A 23,199-nucleotide genomic window follows, 5' to 3' on the forward strand; every position below is an offset into this window, starting at 1 on the left:
GACAACGGGTTATGCGTATTACCGTTTTTTTTCAAACTTCTGAGAAATCTTACATATAACTATAGAAGTAATGTTATGCTTAAATTCTTAAAATGCTTAGTTCACAAGTAAACACAATAAGATTCCACATTTTTTTCAGCAAATTTTATAATTTTGAAAAAAAAAAAAAATTCCAAAAAAAGGGGGGGGGGGGGTTGTACCATACCCAGAGTGATGAGTTTTCGTTTTTGTACAAGTATATCTTCATTAATCATATATTCTAGTTTAAAATTAACAAATGTGTGTCAGAATTGCACATACAAATGGAATATTTTAGCTTTTTAAGTTCAAAATGTTTGATTATTCATCTGTTTGGTAATCTGAATTTTGGTGAAAATTGACAATTTTTGACTAAAATTATTTTTTTAAAGAAATAAAAACACACGACTTTCTTTTTATTTTATGAATATATAGAATGTTGTCTTACAAAATTTGTCACTGACATGTAATTGTATTGTTGGTCTTGAGAGATAAACAGATTTAAAATTTAGGAGTTTTTGAAATTTTTCATTTTCGAATTTTTACACATTTTAAAATGGTTGCTATGGAAACAAACTATGTAGTAAATTCAAAATTTTAACGTTTGTGTATAGTTTGGGGTTTTGTTTGTCAATACTGTAAATATACTTATTGTTTGTATTGATTAACCTTATTTCAATGGTTCTTTAAAATCCATTATATTTCAATTTTCAAAGGCTACTTTTGTACGTATTTTGGGAAAATTTTGTAAGGATGGTTTCCATGGCAACTAAGGTTCAAAAAAAAAAAAATATATGAAACTTATTTTCATACCATACCTTCTTCATAAACAAAATATAAAGACATTTGAAGAGGGGTCATGAATCGCCCATCAACAGGAACCTGCATGATTCTTACAAAGACAGGTACTTAATGCAAAAACAAGAACATTAGATGACTTTGTTGTACCTGATGACTCTTTTTTTGAAGTTTTGGATAATTTTGATGATAATGAATTGCTAGTATATCTGTATGATTATCAGAAACTATTGTTACATAATTTATCGCTATCAAGATTTTCGGAAAATACTTCTTCGGTTAATAATTATGGATATAAATTGTTAGATTTTTGTAAAAGACTAAATATTTATATCGGAAATAGCAGATTGAATGGAAATGATAAATCTATTGGTAAGAAGACATGTAAAGATGTATCACTTGTAGATTATTTCTTATTATCCTCAAATGTTTTTCCAAATGTAAAATCTTTTGATGTGTTAGATTTAATACAATCCCCTATGTTCAGATGTACATTGTGGGCTTAGTGTGTATTTGCATTCCAATGTAAAGAAAAATACTACAAAACAAAATGTGGATCATTGTACAAATGTTGTAGTAAATCCAATTATATAAAATGGAATGCTTCCAAACAAGACGAGTTTGTTGAAGCTATTGATGTGATTTCCGAGTATTATCACTCAATACTAATACTTCTAATACAATGAAATGCTCCTAATTGTACTAACTTACCAAATATACTCTGATACTCTCTGGTTAAGTTCTAGTACAGGCGTTCTCATTCCCGCCAATACGCCAACTCTCGTTACCTGGTAACTATCTGAGATCTTATCCTGAGCTGGGTAGTTTACCATGGATCATTCCGGGAACCGGGCTACGCGGTATATCTAACTACCGTACTGTCTACATAGTAATGTCACGTCCATTATACTATATTACACAACACTCCCCCCCCCCCCCCCCCCCCCACTTTGAAAGGAGTGAGTTTACTTCTTATTCGAATATTCACTATCTTCCTTTAGTCCACCCGTCTGGTCGCACTACGGGGATAAAAAAATAAATCTCCAAATATATATATAAATATATTTTCCAATGTTGACATTTCAACAACACACATATTTCAAAATTCCACAATTGCTCCGTCTTCGCTCTGCGGAGTTAATTTATAACTAGCATATCATTCCTTGATATATATATAGATGCATTAAACACAATCTATTCACATCTGATGTAATTTCCAATCACAATTTACAACTGATTTCCTTTATCCTCTATGTACACACGAATCTGCTCTATATGTACATCATAGTATCCTGTCTTATATATAAAGTTACCTTGCGGTATCAGAGTCTTGGCACCGTGGACATCTGAACTTTACCATAGTGTCTGCCAGCGCTGGTGTCAAATCTATACAAGCTCCATGGTACCACTCATCACAGAAATCACACTGTATCATAAACAGTCCATCATCTGGTTTTCTGCACAAACAGTGTAAGTCTGGGTTAGTCGCCTTGGTCACATCTTCACCGTCCTGTAACCGGTGCTGGCACTGTTTTAACCAGGGTGGTACTTCTCTATCTTTACATGGTTTTAAACGGTCATGATTTATTGTCAGCATAGTTTTTTGTAATTTTATCTTGTACACATACGAAGATAATTTGGCACATACAAGTCCTGGACCTTTCCAAGGTGGGTCTAATTTCTTCGCTCTACCTTTAATTTTTGCCGTGTCTAAAACATAAACTAAATCTCCTATTTTGTATTCTCTCTCCAGAATACGTACATCATAATCACGTTTCATAGTATTCTGTGTAGTTTTTAGCGTGTTGCGCGCTATTTCATGTGCAGATGTTATGGCATCTCTGAGTCTTATCACATACTCATCTTGTGACTCGTCTGCTTTAGCACCAGGTACGCTGTACAATAAATCAACAGGCTGGTTAATCTCTCTCCCAAGCATCATGGCGTAAAACCAGTACTTCTGTTAACTGACGATCGAACAGCTCCTGCCAACTGTGCCAAGTGTTCATCCCAATTGTTCTGTTGTTTAGAAACGAAGCAACGGACGGCGTCCATTAAGGTTCTGTTGCAACGTTCTGCTTGTCCGTTTGATGATGGTCTGTACGGAGTAGTTCTTGCTTTGTGCATTTGCAAGATTTCACAGATGGATTTGAAAAGCTTACTTTCAAAATTGCGTCCTTGGTCTGTAAAAACCTGAAATGGAAATCCAAAACGAGAGAAAAACTCGTTCACAGCAGCTCTTGCCGTATGTTCTGCAGTTTGTGCTGGTAACGGAATACATTCCATCCATTTTGAAAACTGATCCACCATAACTAATACATGTGCATTCCCAAATTTCGTCTCTTGCAGTGGTCCTAGAAAATCCAAGTGGACACGCTCCATTGGTGCACCTGCATGAAACTGGGTAAGCGGACATTTAGCCTTCCTGTTTGGCTTCTTGTGTAAATTGCATGTACTACATGTTTTGACAAAGTCTCTTATTCGTTGTGTCATACCATACCATTGATATTTCGCCTTGATTCTTAATGTGGTCCTATTCATACCTTGGTGACCTGCAGCAGGAATATCATACCATAATGATATCACTTGTTCAACAAGATCTCTTGGTACCACAAGTCTTGGTGTTCTGTCTTTCTTGTCCAAATTTCTCAATATTCCATTATCATCTAGATAGAACATATCTTTGTTTATCGAATATTTCTTGGCTATTGGACTGCATCTGAATATTGTAGCCTCTGATGGTTCTGTTTTGTCCCTGAACCATACCAGTATTAACTCCAAGTCTGGGTCTTTAGACTGATAATCTCGTAATTGCTCTGGTGTATAAGTACTAGCTTCTATACCTGTCTCAGTAATGGCATTTACATTTGGAAGGTCCAAATATGTCGCGTAAACTGACATACCAAGTGGTGTAGTGACTATTTCCACTGAACTGTGACAAACATTTTGGTTCTGGCTTACTGGATCTTGATTGGTACTGTCAAATACTTGTGGCTGGACCGGAGATGTACCTAAATTCTCATTCACGTGACTTGTCACGTTCTGGTCCCCGTCTTGTGATATTGAACTATCTGGTCTAGCATTGTCCTTTATAATCACATTTGTATGTTGTGCATTGTCCTGTTTCATTAATTTGTTCTCAGAAATCAAAGAACTCGGTACTACTGTAAGTGGTCCTGTATTGTGTGTTTGATCATAACTTTTACAGTCCTGATGCGAAGCTAAGGGAATAACGTTATCTACGTCTTCTTGAAAACCAAGCCAACTTTGGTGAGCACGAATACAATAATCGCATGCTCCACAGGGTAGATTGTGTTTTAGCACGTTCCTAGCTGCTAATCTATTCTGTGAACAAGCTAAATCTGGCAGACGTGATAATGCGTCCGCATTTTGGTGTCTTTTACCTAGCCTGTGCTTTACTGTCATGTGATACTGGCTTAGCTCCTCTAACCATCGAGCTAGTTGTCCTTGTGGCTCTTTAAAGTGCAATAACCACGTTAAACTACTATGGTCTGTACGGACTATAAACTCTCTTCCTAAAAGGTAATGTCTATAATGTCTGGTGAATTTCACTACTGCAAGCAATTCTTTCCGTGTCGTGCAGTATCGTTTTTGCTCATTGGTTAATGAAAAACTTCCGTAGGCAACGGGACGCTCTACACCATCTTGTACTTGTATTAATTCTGCGCCAATTGCGAAATTGGAAGCATCTGTGTCCAAAATAAACGGATCTTTACTGTTGGGTAATGACAATAACGGAGTTGTTGTCAATGCCTCTACAAGTTTGTCAAAAGCCTCTTGCTCTGAATCTCCCCATTTGTACGGTTTCTTACCGGTCAATTGATACAAAGGGTAGGATAAATCCGCAAAATTCTTAATGAAAGTTCTATGATAATTAGCAAAGCCAAGAAATTGTTCAACCTCTCTTGTTGTCGTAGGTACTTTCCATTTCTTAACAACTTCAACATATTCACTGCCAATTGCCATACCATCTCTATTGATTGTTCTGCCTAAAAAGTCAATTTCCTTTTTAAAGAAGTCACATTTCCTAGGTTTCAACTTTAGCCCATACTCTCTGAAACGTTCAAAAACTGATCTTAAATTCTGTAAATGGTCTTCAAATGTCTTTCCCATTACTAGAATATCGTCCAGGAAGGCGAGTACAACATTCCATGTTAAACCTCTGAGAACGAGATTCATTACTCGTGAATATGTTCCAGGGGCATTGCAAAGGCCAAAACTCATTCGAACAAAGTGGAATAATCCGTATTTAGTGATGAAGGCAGTCTTTTCCTTGTCTGAGTCCTTCACTTTTATCTGATAATACGCACTATTTGCGTCCAATTTTGAAAACCATGCGTTTTCCGCTAAAGTGTACAAACATTCGTCTATCAAGGGAAGCGGATAGACATCTTTTTTCGTCACGGAATTCAACTTCCGGTAATCAATGCACCAGCGCACGTTGCCATCGCGCTTGCGCACAAGTACTGGGGCAGATGCCCATTCTGACATAGATGGTTCTATGATACCTGCATCTAACATTTTCTTTAAATGGTTTTCTTCTTCGTGTGCAAAACACATGGGTGTTCGTCTTATTCGTTGTTTGATAGGGCGCGCATCACCTGTATCAATCTCGTGTTCAATGTGGTTAAATGTTCCCAAGTCAAAATCATCTAGTGCAAAAACATCAGCAAATTCATGAAGTAAATTTGCAACTTTGGACTTTTGGTCTTCAGCAAGTGTACTGGATTTATCCAATATGTTCTGCAACTGGTCCGGTAGTGTATTGTTATCTCTGGCTATTCCAGTTGTTGCTACTGACGGGGCTGGCCCCGTTTCAACAACATCAGCTTCAATTGCTTCGCCTAATAGAGTTCCTTTTTGCAAAACTATCTTGTTGTTCGTTACATTAAGTAAACTGACACATGGCAAAGAACTAGCGTTGTAATAACCACGTGGGATTAACAAATCTATCTCTTTATTAGGTTCAACTATAAAATCAGTTAATTCCGCTGACAAATCTGACTCTAATTGTACGACTGAATTAGGAGGTATGACTGTTCTATGTGGAACGGTAATTTTAGCTACTCTTGCTATAACGTTCACAGGCGGTACCAGTCCAATATGTCCATGTACCATAGGTAGTGCCTCTCCATTGATGAAGAAGATTAATTTTCTGCAGTCTAAAATTACTTTTGCTTTGACTAGAAAATTAAGTCCTAATAGCATGTCATTATCAATAGGCGCAACATAAATATCTGTTCTATATGTTCTTTCACCAATTTGTAATTCAACTGGTCCCACTACAAAGGCATCCATGTGCATACCACGCCCTGCTGCATGCATTGTTGCTTTTCTTTTCATGGGTGGTTTTTTGCTAAGAGATTCATAAACTTTGTCAGAAACTATTGTAACTTCTGCTGCGGTATCTACTACCGAAATTACAGGCTGTCCATGCACTTTTAAAGTAATCGAAGCATAGATGCTGAGCCTAACTGGCAAATAGTTCCCCTAAGTGTACGGGATCTTGCAACTGAAGGTCAATTACTTTCTGTAAATCATTATCAGGCTGCGTTGTGTGCAACAGTGAATTAGACAGAGTATCTGTGGATGTTGACATATCACATGTTTTCAACGGGGTAATCCCCGAAACAGGTGTCTTGTTTCTTTCGTTTGAAATGGTGTTTAACGTTAGGCGGTTAGGTGTGGTCTGAGTCAGGGTTCCGCCCTTTAGCCCGACTCTTTCTAGTTTAAATGGTCTGTGTAATTTTTCCCTGTTGATGAATGCAAGTCAGGACAGTCCCGTTGTATATGGCCAAACTTGTGACAGAAATAGCAAGCCATATTTGCTAATTTTTCAGGTGGTATAGGTCCCCAGCGCCTTTTAAATTGTGATTGTCGCTGATTATCTTGCCTATTTTCCCTGTTACGCCATTGTTGGCGATTACCTTGATTTTTTTGGCTGAATGGTTGGGTTGCTGGCTGGACTTCATTTTGCGCAGGAAACTGTTTTGCCTGCTGTTGTTTTTGAAGCTGCTGTTTAATGTCTCCAATTTCCTGCTTATGAAATGCTTCCATAGCAGTCATCTTTTCTAGCAGTGTGTCCATTTGTTTAGACAAATCGGACTTTGTGTCCGTCTTACCCATAGCGTGAACAGCTAGGTCGCTATCATAATCACTTGGTTCATCCTGATTTGGTGTTGGGTCACGTCTACCGGTTGGTTTACCAAATATAGCTGTGTGGTTATGTTGGAACCATTTTATCTGGTCACTTGCTGCTTCAACAGATGTTGGTCTGGCGGTGGCTCCATGTTGACCAGCTTCTTTATCTGAGCATCCCTGGCATATTTTTCAGATAGCTTGTGTATACATATAATTGTCGGGAAGATTTCTAAAGGCTTTACAGGCCAACGAGAGAACTCGGTCTGCCCAATCTTCCAGTTTCTCATTTGTATTTTGTCGTGCACTCATGAAGTGAACTTGCAACGTCTCTGGTAAGTCTTGAAAATTGAACCTTTTCTCTAATTTGTGAATTAATTCAAAGTAATCCACACCTTGGTCTCTATCCAGTAAATTTGCATAGTAATCACCTGCTTTACCATGTAAACACCAACACAGTTGGTCTTTTCGTTCCGTGGTAGTCCACGATAAACGATCAGCATACGTATGAAACTTGGTGTAAAAAGTTTTCCAACTTGAGGAACCATCATACTTCAGTCCTTTAGGTATTTCTAGGTTCTTTGATTTTGGCTTAGCTGGAGGCAATAATTGCGGCGACTCCCCATAACTTAAATATGGTCTTGGAGGGTACATATTTCTGTTTATTGTAGAAGAGTATGTTGGATTTGGTGTTCTCAAGGAATATACTGGTTCCCTAAATATTTCTGGTGAAGGTATTCTGCGACGGATTTCAGGTGTACGTATTCTGCGTCGGATTTCTGGTGAAGGTATATGTGATTCTACCTGTTGACGACGTCTTGGGACTGGAACTGGCCTTTCTAATCTAGGTTCGTGCTCGTTGGGCCCTTGCTGCCATCCCAATTGTTTTGTCTGCTGTTGTGTATTTTGATTACGTGAATAATCACGTTTTTCAATGTGCTCATTGGGACCTTGCTGCCATCCCAATTGTGATGTCTGCTGCTGTGTATTTTGGTTACGTGAATAATCACGTTTTTCAATGTTTTCCTCAACATTTAATCTGATACTTGGTTTCGTGTACCCTAATTCATCTGTTCTATGAATTTTGTCTGGCTTAAACTGTCGATCAATTGAAAAATCTTGAACTTTATCCTGGTCATCATACTTGGTTTGTAGTAATGGTTTTCTTTCATCAGGTCTTGACAATTTTGTTGAATACTGGTGGTCCCCATACTGCAAAGTGTAATTTAATGGCTTGCTCATCGCTGAACTGGTACGTGATAACTCACGTTTGACTTCCTCAGGCTCAGGTTTAAGCAAACATTCATCAGAAGGTGTGTCAGAATCTGAAAAGTCATTGATTTCTGCTTCTCGTCTTGCATATTCCGAATGAAATCTAGATGTTTTAACTTCACCATAATCAACATAGTCTTGTAAATCATAACTTGACTGAGTCCGTGATTTGTATTCTTGTTGCTGTGTAACTGGTGAAAAATCTATCAAATCCATTAAAGTTTCAGTAAGTCGTAGTCTTGGTATTTCAGAAAGATGCTCAAACTGAATATTACCATATGTCTCTCTCAAAGAGATAATCTTGTCAGCTGGTAACAATAATAATTCTTCATAAGTACAGCTATTAATCTTTGTACGCTCCTTCTGAAAAGCTAAGTCTGCCATTATGTTATTATAACACAAATACAATTCAATTTAATCTCTGGTTGCTGAACCAGAAAAAAAAATTAATGTGTATGTGCTATGTGGCTAACCACACCAAAAAAGGCTAATTTTTCCGAAAATGGCTAATTTTATCCAAATTGCTCTGATAACGGCTAATTTGACTAATTTCTACACAAAACGGCTAATTTTAGCAAAACGTGAAACAATTTTCGAAAATAAATTCTGTAATTAACGCGTTTTTATGCTTATATTATTTCCGTGTTCAAACACTTCATAATATACCAAATATAGCCATATGAACTTCGCAATTACACGTGACGTTCTCACTCCTGTTTCTCGATAAATTCGTCTTTTAACACAGGAAACCCTGCTCGCCAAGCGCCAGTGATGTGATTTCCGAGTATTATCACTCAATACTAATACTTCTAATACAATGAAATGCTCCTAATTGTACTAACTTACCAAATATACTCTGATACTCTCTGGTTAAGTTCTAGTACAGGCGTTCTCATTCCCGCCAATACGCCAACTCTCGTTACCTGGTAACTATCTGAGATCTTATCCTGAGCTGGGTAGTTTACCATGGATCATTCCGGGAACCGGGCTACGCGGTATATCTAACTACCGTACTGTCTACATAGTAATGTCACGTCCATTATACTATATTACACAACACTATTTTTAGTAGCCAATTGTCATTCGGTGCACTCGATACTATTTTTAATGAAGAATGTGAAGGCAATCAAGTTAAACATGTTATTGATAAAGCGGTGAACAAAATTGGTGAGATATTTAGAAACACGGCAAAATCTATTTTTGGCTGTAAAAACTCGACTCGTACAAAAGTAAAACCTGACAATAAGCCGTGGTAAACTAAAAGTTGTCAAGAAAAACGAATTCAAAGTAGTTTAATATTAACCGTAAAAAATATAATCTGCGAAAGTCGTCTGTAAACAAACAGATACGCATTTTTACCCGTTGTACAGTAGACTTCGTCAAATCGGATACCCAAAAATTATGTTAGCAAAAAATATCCCTTTACCCGATATATTCAATAAGTTGATAAATGTATCTTCATTGAATATTCTGCAATAATCAGTTGACCAAATCCACTGCTATACATGTATATATATAAAAGGATTGGAGTGATTTTAATCAGATACATCATCACGTTTGTGTATAAAAGAATTATCAGCTGGGTATGTAATGCTTCTATTTATTTTCAATTTTTAAGTCCTATATTTATTAAAATAAATCAAATGACCTGAAACATTTATGTGAATAAATATCAACCATCCATAGTTTGTGTCTTTTATATTTGTTTTATAAACGAAGTACATATCCATATTTACATTTATCACAGGTAAGCTAATTGGGCTATAAATAGATTAGACTTAGTACAGTCTCTAAACAGAAACTGTATTTGTTATATATTTTATTTCTTTAAAAATCAAATTTATTTGAATATCAATGAAGATTTTCATGATTGATAAAATATTATTGCATCAAGTTTAAGTTTTCTGAAGACTGTTAATGTTTAGGTCATGGTTCTCGAGGCTTCTTCACAGTATGTAAACAAAACAAAATGGCGTCCATAACATGTGGTCATGCACATGCTACAAAATTATATCTGACAAAAGTCATTTTTCTCCTGTCAAAAAGGATTTACATGTATATTGCAATAAATTATTCAGAAGGAGGTACAATCAGTTTACATTATATTTCTCTGGTTGTATATAGGCAATGTTCAATATCCTCGACCCTGTACTGACAAATCAATATTGAAAGTACGGGAATGGCGACCAATACATGATACCGGTCCACCCAGAGTTATTTGTTCTATTTTTAAAACGTACAAAATCAGTTCAAATTCTTGGAATCCTGGATGACGTAGTTGAATCTGATTGGCTAAGATAGAATAGTGATGAGGGGTTTTTCAACTTTCTAATTTGGAAACGCCAAGAATATTTTAGTACTAGTCCGTCGGGCATATTGGGTTACAAGTTTTGATTGCCCGAGGCCTAAATGCTGTAGTCCCGGGCGTCGGGCTAGTGGATTTTTTAACCCCTGCTGAAATCGGCCAGCGGCCCCGAAAAAATGTTTGTGGATATAAATTCCCAATTCAGAAAAATAAAATTAAAATCGGTATTTCCAAGCAAATACTTAGGCGTAACTATCAGCAACAACCTATCCTGGGATAGACACATAGGCAAAGGAAATAAAACATTGGGATTTATCCGAAGAAATCTGAAAGACTGCACAAAACCAGTAAAAGCAGCAGCATATACAGCCATGGTAAGACCTTCAGTGGAATATGCCAGCACAGTTTGGGATCCATCGAGCCAAAAAAAGATCAAATCATTAGAACAAGTTCAAAAAAGAGCAGCAAGATTTGTTCATAATAACTGCTCAGACCGAACACCTGGCTGTGTAACACACATGGTTAATCAATTACAGTGGGAAAGCCTGGAAGAACGTAGGAAAACCAACAGACTATGTATGCTATTTAAAATCTAGCACGTACGGGCTAATCGATATAGATAGACAACAATATCTAATACCCAACGACAGCCGGACCAGAGGTATAGGCCGCTTTTACCAAGAAAGAACCAAAAACTGACACCTATGGACAGTCAATCTTCCCAAAGACCATCAGGGATTGGAATCAACTTCCAGCTAAAACAACATTGGCTGACTCGATAGAGGTATTCAGAGCTGCTCTGAAAGCAGGCTCTGGAAGGAAGTAAACAGCATAGCGTGTATATAATTTTAATTGTAAATTGGCGAACGTTTTAAATGTAAATAACTTTGAGAAGACTTGCTGCCTTGCCCGGCACTGCGCTAAGTTTTCGCGGGACCATACACATTCAATATGAATTCGATTCCTTACTTGGAAGAAGAAGAAGAAGAAGAAGAAGAAGAAGAAGAAGAAGAAGAAGAAGAAGAAGAAGAAGAAAAGAAAAAGAAAAAGAAAAAGAAGAAGAAGAAGAATATAAGTAAGGGGAAGGAAACCGATGTTCAATTCTACTGACAATGGTTTAGGTCAACTCGTTTCTCTTCCCATAATCGTACTATCGACTAGTGCAAACTCGTACCTACACAATGTCGTACCAAATCGATTAGTACAAATTCGTACCCTATCGATAAGTCCTTTTTTACCTATCTATAATTTACACAATAACAATTCACATTATGTTATTGACCTAATCACAGGACCCAAATACAGTCATATAAATCATAACAAAGACAGACAATCAGACAGTATGACTACTTTATGTCTACTATGTGTACACACGACGGGTGCCACATGTGGAGCAGGATCTGCTTACCCTTTCGGAGAACCTGAGATCACCCCCAGTTTTTTGTAGGGTTCATGTTGCTTAGTCTTTAGTTTTCTATGTTGTGTCTTTTGTACTATTAATTGTCTGGGTTTTTTTCTTTGTTACTAGCCATGGCGTTGTCAGTTTATTTTCGATATATGAGTTTGACTGTCCCTCTGATATCTTTCACCCCTCTTTTATCATGCATATATATATATATATGGAAGAAAAATTTGTCATAAACAAAGACGAATCAGTCTCATATAAAGAGGGATAACTCTAATATTTCTTTAAGTGTTTTACAATGATTTTTTTTATGAAAATTACACACAGGCACTTGTCTCAAAAATTCTATATCAATTATTTAAAGGTATATAGGGGGAAAATTCTGAGACAAGTGCCTGTGGGTTTTGTTATAACTTTATCTAATATAAAATAAATATCTTGAAACAAACAGAATATTTAAACTTGCATGAGTCAAAATGATAAGGACTTTTAGAACTATATAAATTGTATTAAATGATTTACGTTTAGTGTTCTTAGAATTGATGTTCTAATATTTCCTTGGGTAGAATTTGTGTGTTCTAATATTTCCAGGGGTAGAATTGAAATGAGTTCTAATATTTCCTTTGGTAGAGTTGGTGTGTTCTAATATTTCCGGGGTAGAATTGGTGTGTGTTAATATACATATGTATATACGAAATAAGATTAACCATATTTTGATGATAAATATCAAGGATTCCTTAAACATGTTACAACTAACATGACTAATAATCAATAATTTTTTGGTAAATGAGAAATACTATACTTGGACTAAATACTTTGTACAATGTATCAGAATACACCACGACAATATAACGTGACATGAACTAAAAAACATCAGTATCAACAGTTACAGTGTAACAATGCAGTTTTGGAAAGTTTTTGTTGTTATTTCTCTAATGTCACGTGTTCAATCTGAGGGTGAAAAACCACAGCTTCAGAGTAGCCGAGGTTTATCTAGTAACTATGACAACCCTGCTTTATGGATGTTGATGAAACAGGTGGACAGACTTGAAACAAAACTTTCTCAACATGACGAAAAAATTGAGAAATGTGTCATACAAGGTAAGTCTTTTCCTACTTTTAATTTTTAATTTTTATGTCATTTTTTTCTATTCTTTATATTTTTGGTCCATTTTTCTCTATTCATTATATTTTTGGTCCATTGTTTTCTATTCTTTATATTTTTGGTCCATTGTTCTCTATTCCTTTATATTTCAGCACACCAGAATGAACTATTCTTAATTTTTCGGCATATTTTTCTCTATTAGTTATATTTTGCCCTTTTTTTCTGCAGTATTTGCCCATTATTCTCTATTCTGTAAACACCGTCCAGACCCTCTACCCACGGGCCGGGGGTTACTTCGATATTTTTTTGGTAGGGGTGTGCCATTTTTGCCTCAAACAACGTACCCATTTTAATATTACATTCACTAAAATTCAGTACCTATAGTTAAATATGACACATGCTTATATAAGCACGAAATCATTATTATCACTCATAATTCATAAATATACAGCTACCCATAAGTTGTTATATATGAATTGACATCGTTTGGTACACACATATTTTACAGTTCTATAAACGCATGGTTGTTGAACTTTCAAATGAATTGATTTGAATTGATATAATAATTGACCATTAATAATGTAAGATTCTCATATTCATACACAAGTATATGATATGTAGATCATACCCCAAATCATACAGTTATCAAACGTAAATGCATTTTAATATAAGATGTCATTAAAAAGGAGGGTCATTTTTATATAAAATCTCGCAAAATAATGACCCATATTTTTGGCACATTCCCGTATACCCAATAATAGGAAGTAATCCTCGTGCCCCTACCATGTAGTGAGGGAGCAACATAACAACCCAAAATTCCAAGAGACATCTTGATTAGTTTATTTATTGAAAATAATGTACAGTTATATCCCAATGGAGTTGATGGCATACATGAAAACAAAATAACACATTACATAATACATCACAAAAATTATAAAAAAGACATAAATTATATTTGCACATAAAGTCAAGTTAAGGTAAACACAGCGTCTCTGTTACAGTCAACGCAGAGTCACCTTTAAAGTCAACATAGAGTCTATGTTAAAGAAGTTTGATTTCGAGTTGAACATCTATTGAACAATTACAGACTGGCAATAAATCTATAAATTTACTGCCATAAGCATGTGTAAATGAATGTACAATCACTTAAGGGGACGATCATTGGGTTTTCATGGAGGGGCAGGATAATTAAAAAAAAAAACAAAAAAAAAAAAAAAAAAACAAAGCATGTAGAAACAGATAACAATAAATGATCTATTTGGAAACAATCCCCCCTCCTAGAATATCAAATGGTCGCCCCGTTATTTGATAATTGACTGGTATAGTTATTCTGCCTTTAAATACGAGGTTTTTTTTCAGATAAAAATGGACTAACCCACGTAACACAAGCAGGGGTTCAAATTAACATTTGGTACTGGAAGGTCCAGGACCTTTGACACTCCAAACTGAAAGGTCCACAACCTAATTCCCAGGTCCTACTTTTACATGAAATATTTCATAACTCAATAAGATACAAAATTAATGTGCTTTTGGTGTAAGGTTAGTTTGTTTCATCATATTTGAACTGCATGTGATGTTTCGTTTCTCATATAATGGGCTATCCAGCGAATAAACAGTTTACAACCTTCAATATTGAAGTACTGCTTACACATCAACACCATTTTTGCACTGGATTTCAAGAATAAATTCATAGTCACCAAAGGGTGTCCCTTTTTTGCAATACTGTATGCAGTGCTGAAAAGAAGCTTATATCTATTTAACTGATCAGACTTACATTGCTGCTTGAGAATACATTGTCCAAGTTTAGTGTCTGACAATTTATCTTTAGACTTAAAATTTGGGTCACTTTCATGGATCCACTGCTTTAAACAAGATAAATGCTGGGGTGTCACTTCGTATATTTTTATTGGGTCTATTTTAAGATTTTGTGTTCCCCTTACAAGTCAATCTAATTAAAATATAGATCTCGGATTTCGTTATACTACGTTATACTACATACGAAGATCTAACAAGTACCCTACAAGGTTTCACTTTTGTGACCTTATATAACGTAATATTTGACCCCAGAAAGTATTTATATCGACCAATCAGAATGCTCCTTATAAACGCGACCTAGGAACATGTTGAAGATGGCGACGTAGAAATGGAAAAACAACATAGAAAATGCATTAACTGAAATTTTGCCTTAGTACAAAGTGAAAGAATTGAAATTTGAGAAGAGACAAATTTTGGAAATCAAAGATTGCATGGTCAGGCTTCCAACATGCTTCAAACGGGCTATGGAAAGAGTTTACATACCAGATATCTGCTACCCGATAATCAAGTCTGCATTCAAAGGTAAATTCTCGAAAATAGAGTATTAAAGGTTGACATTTTTCTATCATTGGCCAACTTCTCGAGTGTTTATTAAAAAAAATCTTTGTGGAGGATTCACAGTGTACTTTAAAAAAACATGACAATATCCCAGAAAATTCATTGCAAGTCTTCATTCTCCTAATTCTCCTACCAAAAAAATTATAATTTACAAATTCAATGAAGATATGGGATCAGATAAATCTAAATTCATTGGTAATAGTATATAAATCATAATGTCATCTTATTAATGATATTCTACTGTGTACTTGCAAAGATATACATGGTCCGGGTACACAGTTATCGTCCTTTGATTTTCGTTGTCCACGAATATAGTCCCTAGTGTGGACAGTGTGTTACTTGTCGATTTTTTTTATACCCCTTCCAAATTTATTTCTCCATGTTTTATGACTCAAATAGTAAGTAGGGGGGTGAAATGACACTGTAAAAAAATTTGGGTCATGAATTTTAAAGTAAAGTAGTGATTTGGTCCAGCTGAAAAATGTTAAAAATTAGCACTTCGGAAGCTGTCAAAAGATTTGAAGACCCCCTTAACATGAAATTGTCCATATTTTGAGTTAGAGCCGATGAAGTTTTCTATAATTTTGATATAATTTGTCCCAAAAGTAGTACAACACACTGTAAAAATATTATTGAGAAAGCGCAGGTGGGATTTTTTTAATTTTCATTTATTGTCTAAAAGAAATGCACTACGAAATAACTGTGTACTCGGACCTAAGAGATGAAATCAGGAAATATAGAATCTGTACTTTGGCAACTTCCCTGAATGATTTAATGGTGTCAATTTATCAAAAAGCATAAAACTAAAGGATTTAAACTTTTATTTGATAGAATTTCTGCAAAAATGACCAATTTTGGCATTTTATGGTCAAAATAAGCATTTCATAGCTTTTTCAATTTTGATGCATAAGTGGCATTCTGACTTTCTATCTGACAGGTTTTTATGTGTCAATATTTGTGTTTCTATGCTTCAATCCAGTTGTATTACTCATTTGTGAACTCTGAATCTACAGAAAAGAAGATTATCTTGGACAATTTGTGCAAAATGTGTTGTATATATGATCCTCGTCTAACGCCCTGTTTGGATCAAGTTAAATGTGAGGAGCTTGGAACATAAAAGTTGAAGTCCATTATAAAGACCTCACTAAATTTGTATAAAAAGCACTTAACAATGTCTTTTGTACCTGTTTTATGTCACATAATATCTTTCTTTTCTTCTGTAGGATAGCAAGTGGTTCAAATACAAGCCTGTTGAGACTAAAATTGCATGCATGTTTTTCACTAAAAAGTGAAAAATCTTTGTATCAGACCATACTGTCTGCAAAAAAAGTTGAATGCAAGAGTCTTTTTGTGCTCAGATTTATTGTATCATGTCACCTGAGCATAGAAATGATAGAAAAGACACAAAATTTTATTTCCTATAGCTTCAATATGCATTTTTAAATGTAAATATGTGATACGGCCTAAATTGACCCTAAATTATTTTCAGTCTTACTTGGCCTAAGACCCTTTTAAACTAATGTGATATGTTATTTGTAAGTTTTCTTTCCATTTAAAGTACATTAAATACATATGTAAGGATTAATTATAACCAAAAAGCTTTACAAATTTAAAATTGCTGGAAAATATTACATCTTCATGTAAGGCCCCCCTTCATTGGAAAACCTCCATTTTTAGCCACAGGCTCATATAAATTTGACTTTTTAATAATTATGATAAGTCTGATAAATCAAATGAGTACTCTATTGCTTTTAATACATAATACATAATATATTAAGGCATTTCAAAAGTATTCTTTTGCAATATTTTAATTTTTTAAGCCCCAAATGTTGGTAGTTGAAAATTTTCAATTTTAACGTCTAAATTTAACACGCAAAGTTGAATATAGAATTAGTCATATTGTCTATAATATATATCCTATTGCCATGAAACTTTGTAAGCAGTCTTATAATTTATTAAGCTTTGATCATACCAAGTTTCATTAAGATTGGTCAACTTTTTCTACCCTATTAGGTCCGGGTACACAGTTATCGTCCTTTGATTTTCGTTGTCCACGAATATAGTCCCTAGTGTGGACAGTGTGTTACTTGTCGATTTTTTTTATACCCCTTCCAAATTTATTTCTCCATGTTTTATGACTCAAATAGTAAGTAGGGGGGTGAAATGACACTGTAAAAAAATTTGGGTCATGAATTTTAAAGTAAAGTAGTGATTTGGTCCAGCTGAAAAATGTTAAAAATTAGCACTTCGGAAGCTGTCAAAAGATTTGAAGACCCCCTTAACATGAAATTGTCCATATTTTGAGTTAGAGCCGATGAAGTTTTCTATAATTTTGATATAATTTGTCCCAAAAGTAGTACAACACACTGTAAAAATATTATTGAGAAAGCGCAGGTGGGATTTTTTTAATTTTCATTTATTGTCTAAAAGAAATGCACTACGAAATAACTGTGTACTCGGACCTAAGAGATGAAATCAGGAAATATAGAATCTGTACTTTGGCAACTTCCCTGAATGATTTAATGGTGTCAATTTATCAAAAAGCATAAAACTAAAGGATTTAAACTTTTATTTGATAGAATTTCTGCAAAAATGACCAATTTTGGCATTTTATGGTCAAAATAAGCATTTCATAGCTTTTTCAATTTTGATGCATAAGTGGCATTCTGACTTTCTATCTGACAGGTTTTTATGTGTCAATATTTGTGTTTCTATGCTTCAATCCAGTTGTATTACTCATTTGTGAACTCTGAATCTACAGAAAAGAAGATTATCTTGGACAATTTGTGCAAAATGTGTTGTATATATGATCCTCGTCTAACGCCCTGTTTGGATCAAGTTAAATGTGAGGAGCTTGGAACATAAAAGTTGAAGTCCATTATAAAGACCTCACTAAATTTGTATAAAAAGCACTTAACAATGTCTTTTGTACCTGTTTTATGTCACATAATATCTTTCTTTTCTTCTGTAGGATAGCAAGTGGTTCAAATACAAGCCTGTTGAGACTAAAATTGCATGCATGTTTTTCACTAAAAAGTGAAAAATCTTTGTATCAGACCATACTGTCTGCAAAAAAAGTTGAATGCAAGAGTCTTTTTGTGCTCAGATTTATTGTATCATGTCACCTGAGCATAGAAATGATAGAAAAGACACAAAATTTTATTTCCTATAGCTTCAATATGCATTTTTAAATGTAAATATGTGATACGGCCTAAATTGACCCTAAATTATTTTCAGTCTTACTTGGCCTAAGACCCTTTTAAACTAATGTGATATGTTATTTGTAAGTTTTCTTTCCATTTAAAGTACATTAAATACATATGTAAGGATTAATTATAACCAAAAAGCTTTACAAATTTAAAATTGCTGGAAAATATTACATCTTCATGTAAGGCCCCCCTTCATTGGAAAACCTCCATTTTTAGCCACAGGCTCATATAAATTTGACTTTTTAATAATTATGATAAGTCTGATAAATCAAATGAGTACTCTATTGCTTTTAATACATAATACATAATATATTAAGGCATTTCAAAAGTATTCTTTTGCAATATTTTAATTTTTTAAGCCCCAAATGTTGGTAGTTGAAAATTTTCAATTTTAACGTCTAAATTTAACACGCAAAGTTGAATATAGAATTAGTCATATTGTCTATAATATATATCCTATTGCCATGAAACTTTGTAAGCAGTCTTATAATTTATTAAGCTTTGATCATACCAAGTTTCATTAAGATTGGTCAACTTTTTCTACCCTATTAGGTCCGGGTACACAGTTATCGTCCTTTGATTTTCGTTGTCCACGAATATAGTCCCTAGTGTGGACAGTGTGTTACTTGTCGATTTTTTTTATACCCCTTCCAAATTTATTTCTCCATGTTTTATGACTCAAATAGTAAGTAGGGGGGTGAAATGACACTGTAAAAAAATTTGGGTCATGAATTTTAAAGTAAAGTAGTGATTTGGTCCAGCTGAAAAATGTTAAAAATTAGCACTTCGGAAGCTGTCAAAAGATTTGAAGACCCCCTTAACATGAAATTGTCCATATTTTGAGTTAGAGCCGATGAAGTTTTCTATAATTTTGATATAATTTGTCCCAAAAGTAGTACAACACACTGTAAAAATATTATTGAGAAAGCGCAGGTGGGATTTTTTTAATTTTCATTTATTGTCTAAAAGAAATGCACTACGAAATAACTGTGTACTCGGACCTAAGAGATGAAATCAGGAAATATAGAATCTGTACTTTGGCAACTTCCCTGAATGATTTAATGGTGTCAATTTATCAAAAAGCATAAAACTAAAGGATTTAAACTTTTATTTGATAGAATTTCTGCAAAAATGACCAATTTTGGCATTTTATGGTCAAAATAAGCATTTCATAGCTTTTTCAATTTTGATGCATAAGTGGCATTCTGACTTTCTATCTGACAGGTTTTTATGTGTCAATATTTGTGTTTCTATGCTTCAATCCAGTTGTATTACTCATTTGTGAACTCTGAATCTACAGAAAAGAAGATTATCTTGGACAATTTGTGCAAAATGTGTTGTATATATGATCCTCGTCTAACGCCCTGTTTGGATCAAGTTAAATGTGAGGAGCTTGGAACATAAAAGTTGAAGTCCATTATAAAGACCTCACTAAATTTGTATAAAAAGCACTTAACAATGTCTTTTGTACCTGTTTTATGTCACATAATATCTTTCTTTTCTTCTGTAGGATAGCAAGTGGTTCAAATACAAGCCTGTTGAGACTAAAATTGCATGCATGTTTTTCACTAAAAAGTGAAAAATCTTTGTATCAGACCATACTGTCTGCAAAAAAAGTTGAATGCAAGAGTCTTTTTGTGCTCAGATTTATTGTATCATGTCACCTGAGCATAGAAATGATAGAAAAGACACAAAATTTTATTTCCTATAGCTTCAATATGCATTTTTAAATGTAAATATGTGATACGGCCTAAATTGACCCTAAATTATTTTCAGTCTTACTTGGCCTAAGACCCTTTTAAACTAATGTGATATGTTATTTGTAAGTTTTCTTTCCATTTAAAGTACATTAAATACATATGTAAGGATTAATTATAACCAAAAAGCTTTACAAATTTAAAATTGCTGGAAAATATTACATCTTCATGTAAGGCCCCCCTTCATTGGAAAACCTCCATTTTTAGCCACAGGCTCATATAAATTTGACTTTTTAATAATTATGATAAGTCTGATAAATCAAATGAGTACTCTATTGCTTTTAATACATAATACATAATATATTAAGGCATTTCAAAAGTATTCTTTTGCAATATTTTAATTTTTTAAGCCCCAAATGTTGGTAGTTGAAAATTTTCAATTTTAACGTCTAAATTTAAAACGCAAAGTTGAATATAGAATTAGTCATATTGTCTATAATATATATCCTATTGCCATGAAACTTTGTAAGCAGTCTTATAATTTATTAAGCTTTGATCATACCAAGTTTCATTAAGATTGGTCAACTTTTTCTACCCTATTAGATGAAATCAGGAAATATAGAATCTGTACTTTGGCAACTTCCCTGAATGATTTAATGGTGTCAATTTATCAAAAAGCATAAAACTAAAGGATTTAAACTTTTATTTGATAGAATTTCTGCAAAAATGACCAATTTTGGCATTTTATGGTCAAAATAAGCATTTCATAGCTTTTTCAATTTTGATGCATAAGTGGCATTCTGACTTTCTATCTGACAGGTTTTTATGTGTCAATATTTGTGTTTCTATGCTTCAATCCAGTTGTATTACTCATTTGTGAACTCTGAATCTACAGAAAAGAAGATTATCTTGGACAATTTGTGCAAAATGTGTTGTATATATGATCCTCGTCTAACGCCCTGTTTGGATCAAGTTAAATGTGAGGAGCTTGGAACATAAAAGTTGAAGTCCATTATAAAGACCTCACTAAATTTGTATAAAAAGCACTTAACAATGTCTTTTGTACCTGTTTTATGTCACATAATATCTTTCTTTTCTTCTGTAGGATAGCAAGTGGTTCAAATACAAGCCTGTTGAGACTAAAATTGCATGCATGTTTTTCACTAAAAAGTGAAAAATCTTTGTATCAGACCATACTGTCTGCAAAAAAAGTTGAATGCAAGAGTCTTTTTGTGCTCAGATTTATTGTATCATGTCACCTGAGCATAGAAATGATAGAAAAGACACAAAATTTTATTTCCTATAGCTTCAATATGCATTTTTAAATGTAAATATGTGATACGGCCTAAATTGACCCTAAATTATTTTCAGTCTTACTTGGCCTAAGACCCTTTTAAACTAATGTGATATGTTATTTGTAAGTTTTCTTTCCATTTAAAGTACATTAAATACATATGTAAGGATTAATTATAACCAAAAAGCTTTACAAATTTAAAATTGCTGGAAAATATTACATCTTCATGTAAGGCCCCCCTTCATTGGAAAACCTCCATTTTTAGCCACAGGCTCATATAAATTTGACTTTTTAATAATTATGATAAGTCTGATAAATCAAATGAGTACTCTATTGCTTTTAATACATAATACATAATATATTAAGGCATTTCAAAAGTATTCTTTTGCAATATTTTAATTTTTTAAGCCCCAAATGTTGGTAGTTGAAAATTTTCAATTTTAACGTCTAAATTTAACACGCAAAGTTGAATATAGAATTAGTCATATTGTCTATAATATATATCCTATTGCCATGAAACTTTGTAAGCAGTCTTATAATTTATTAAGCTTTGATCATACCAAGTTTCATTAAGATTGGTCAACTTTTTCTACCCTATTAGGTCCGGGTACACAGTTATCGTCCTTTGATTTTCGTTGTCCACGAATATAGTCCCTAGTGTGGACAGTGTGTTACTTGTCGATTTTTTTTATACCCCTTCCAAATTTATTTCTCCATGTTTTATGACTCAAATAGTAAGTAGGGGGGTGAAATGACACTGTAAAAAAATTTGGGTCATGAATTTTAAAGTAAAGTAGTGATTTGGTCCAGCTGAAAAATGTTAAAAATTAGCACTTCGGAAGCTGTCAAAAGATTTGAAGACCCCCTTAACATGAAATTGTCCATATTTTGAGTTAGAGCCGATGAAGTTTTCTATAATTTTGATATAATTTGTCCCAAAAGTAGTACAACACACTGTAAAAATATTATTGAGAAAGCGCAGGTGGGATTTTTTTAATTTTCATTTATTGTCTAAAAGAAATGCACTACGAAATAACTGTGTACTCGGACCTAAGAGATGAAATCAGGAAATATAGAATCTGTACTTTGGCAACTTCCCTGAATGATTTAATGGTGTCAATTTATCAAAAAGCATAAAACTAAAGGATTTAAACTTTTATTTGATAGAATTTCTGCAAAAATGACCAATTTTGGCATTTTATGGTCAAAATAAGCATTTCATAGCTTTTTCAATTTTGATGCATAAGTGGCATTCTGACTTTCTATCTGACAGGTTTTTATGTGTCAATATTTGTGTTTCTATGCTTCAATCCAGTTGTATTACTCATTTGTGAACTCTGAATCTACAGAAAAGAAGATTATCTTGGACAATTTGTGCAAAATGTGTTGTATATATGATCCTCGTCTAACGCCCTGTTTGGATCAAGTTAAATGTGAGGAGCTTGGAACATAAAAGTTGAAGTCCATTATAAAGACCTCACTAAATTTGTATAAAAAGCACTTAACAATGTCTTTTGTACCTGTTTTATGTCACATAATATCTTTCTTTTCTTCTGTAGGATAG

General features: G+C 34.0%; 1 long non-coding RNA gene across 1 annotated transcript in view; it reads left to right on the forward strand.

Annotated features, from left to right (window-relative positions):
- Positions 1–15,006: 15,006 nt before the first annotated feature.
- The window catches only part of LOC127736879 (uncharacterized), a 28,526-nt gene continuing 20,333 nt past the window's right edge, over positions 15,007–23,199 (forward strand). The window contains exon 1 of the long non-coding RNA XR_007999232.1: positions 15,007–15,399. This is a non-coding gene — a long non-coding RNA (uncharacterized LOC127736879). The remainder of the gene's footprint in view (positions 15,400–23,199) is intronic.

This window comes from Mytilus californianus, unplaced genomic scaffold, assembly GCF_021869535.1.
Source record: "Mytilus californianus isolate M0D057914Y unplaced genomic scaffold, xbMytCali1.0.p SCAF_39, whole genome shotgun sequence".
Lineage (NCBI taxonomy): Eukaryota > Metazoa > Mollusca > Bivalvia > Mytilida > Mytilidae > Mytilus > Mytilus californianus.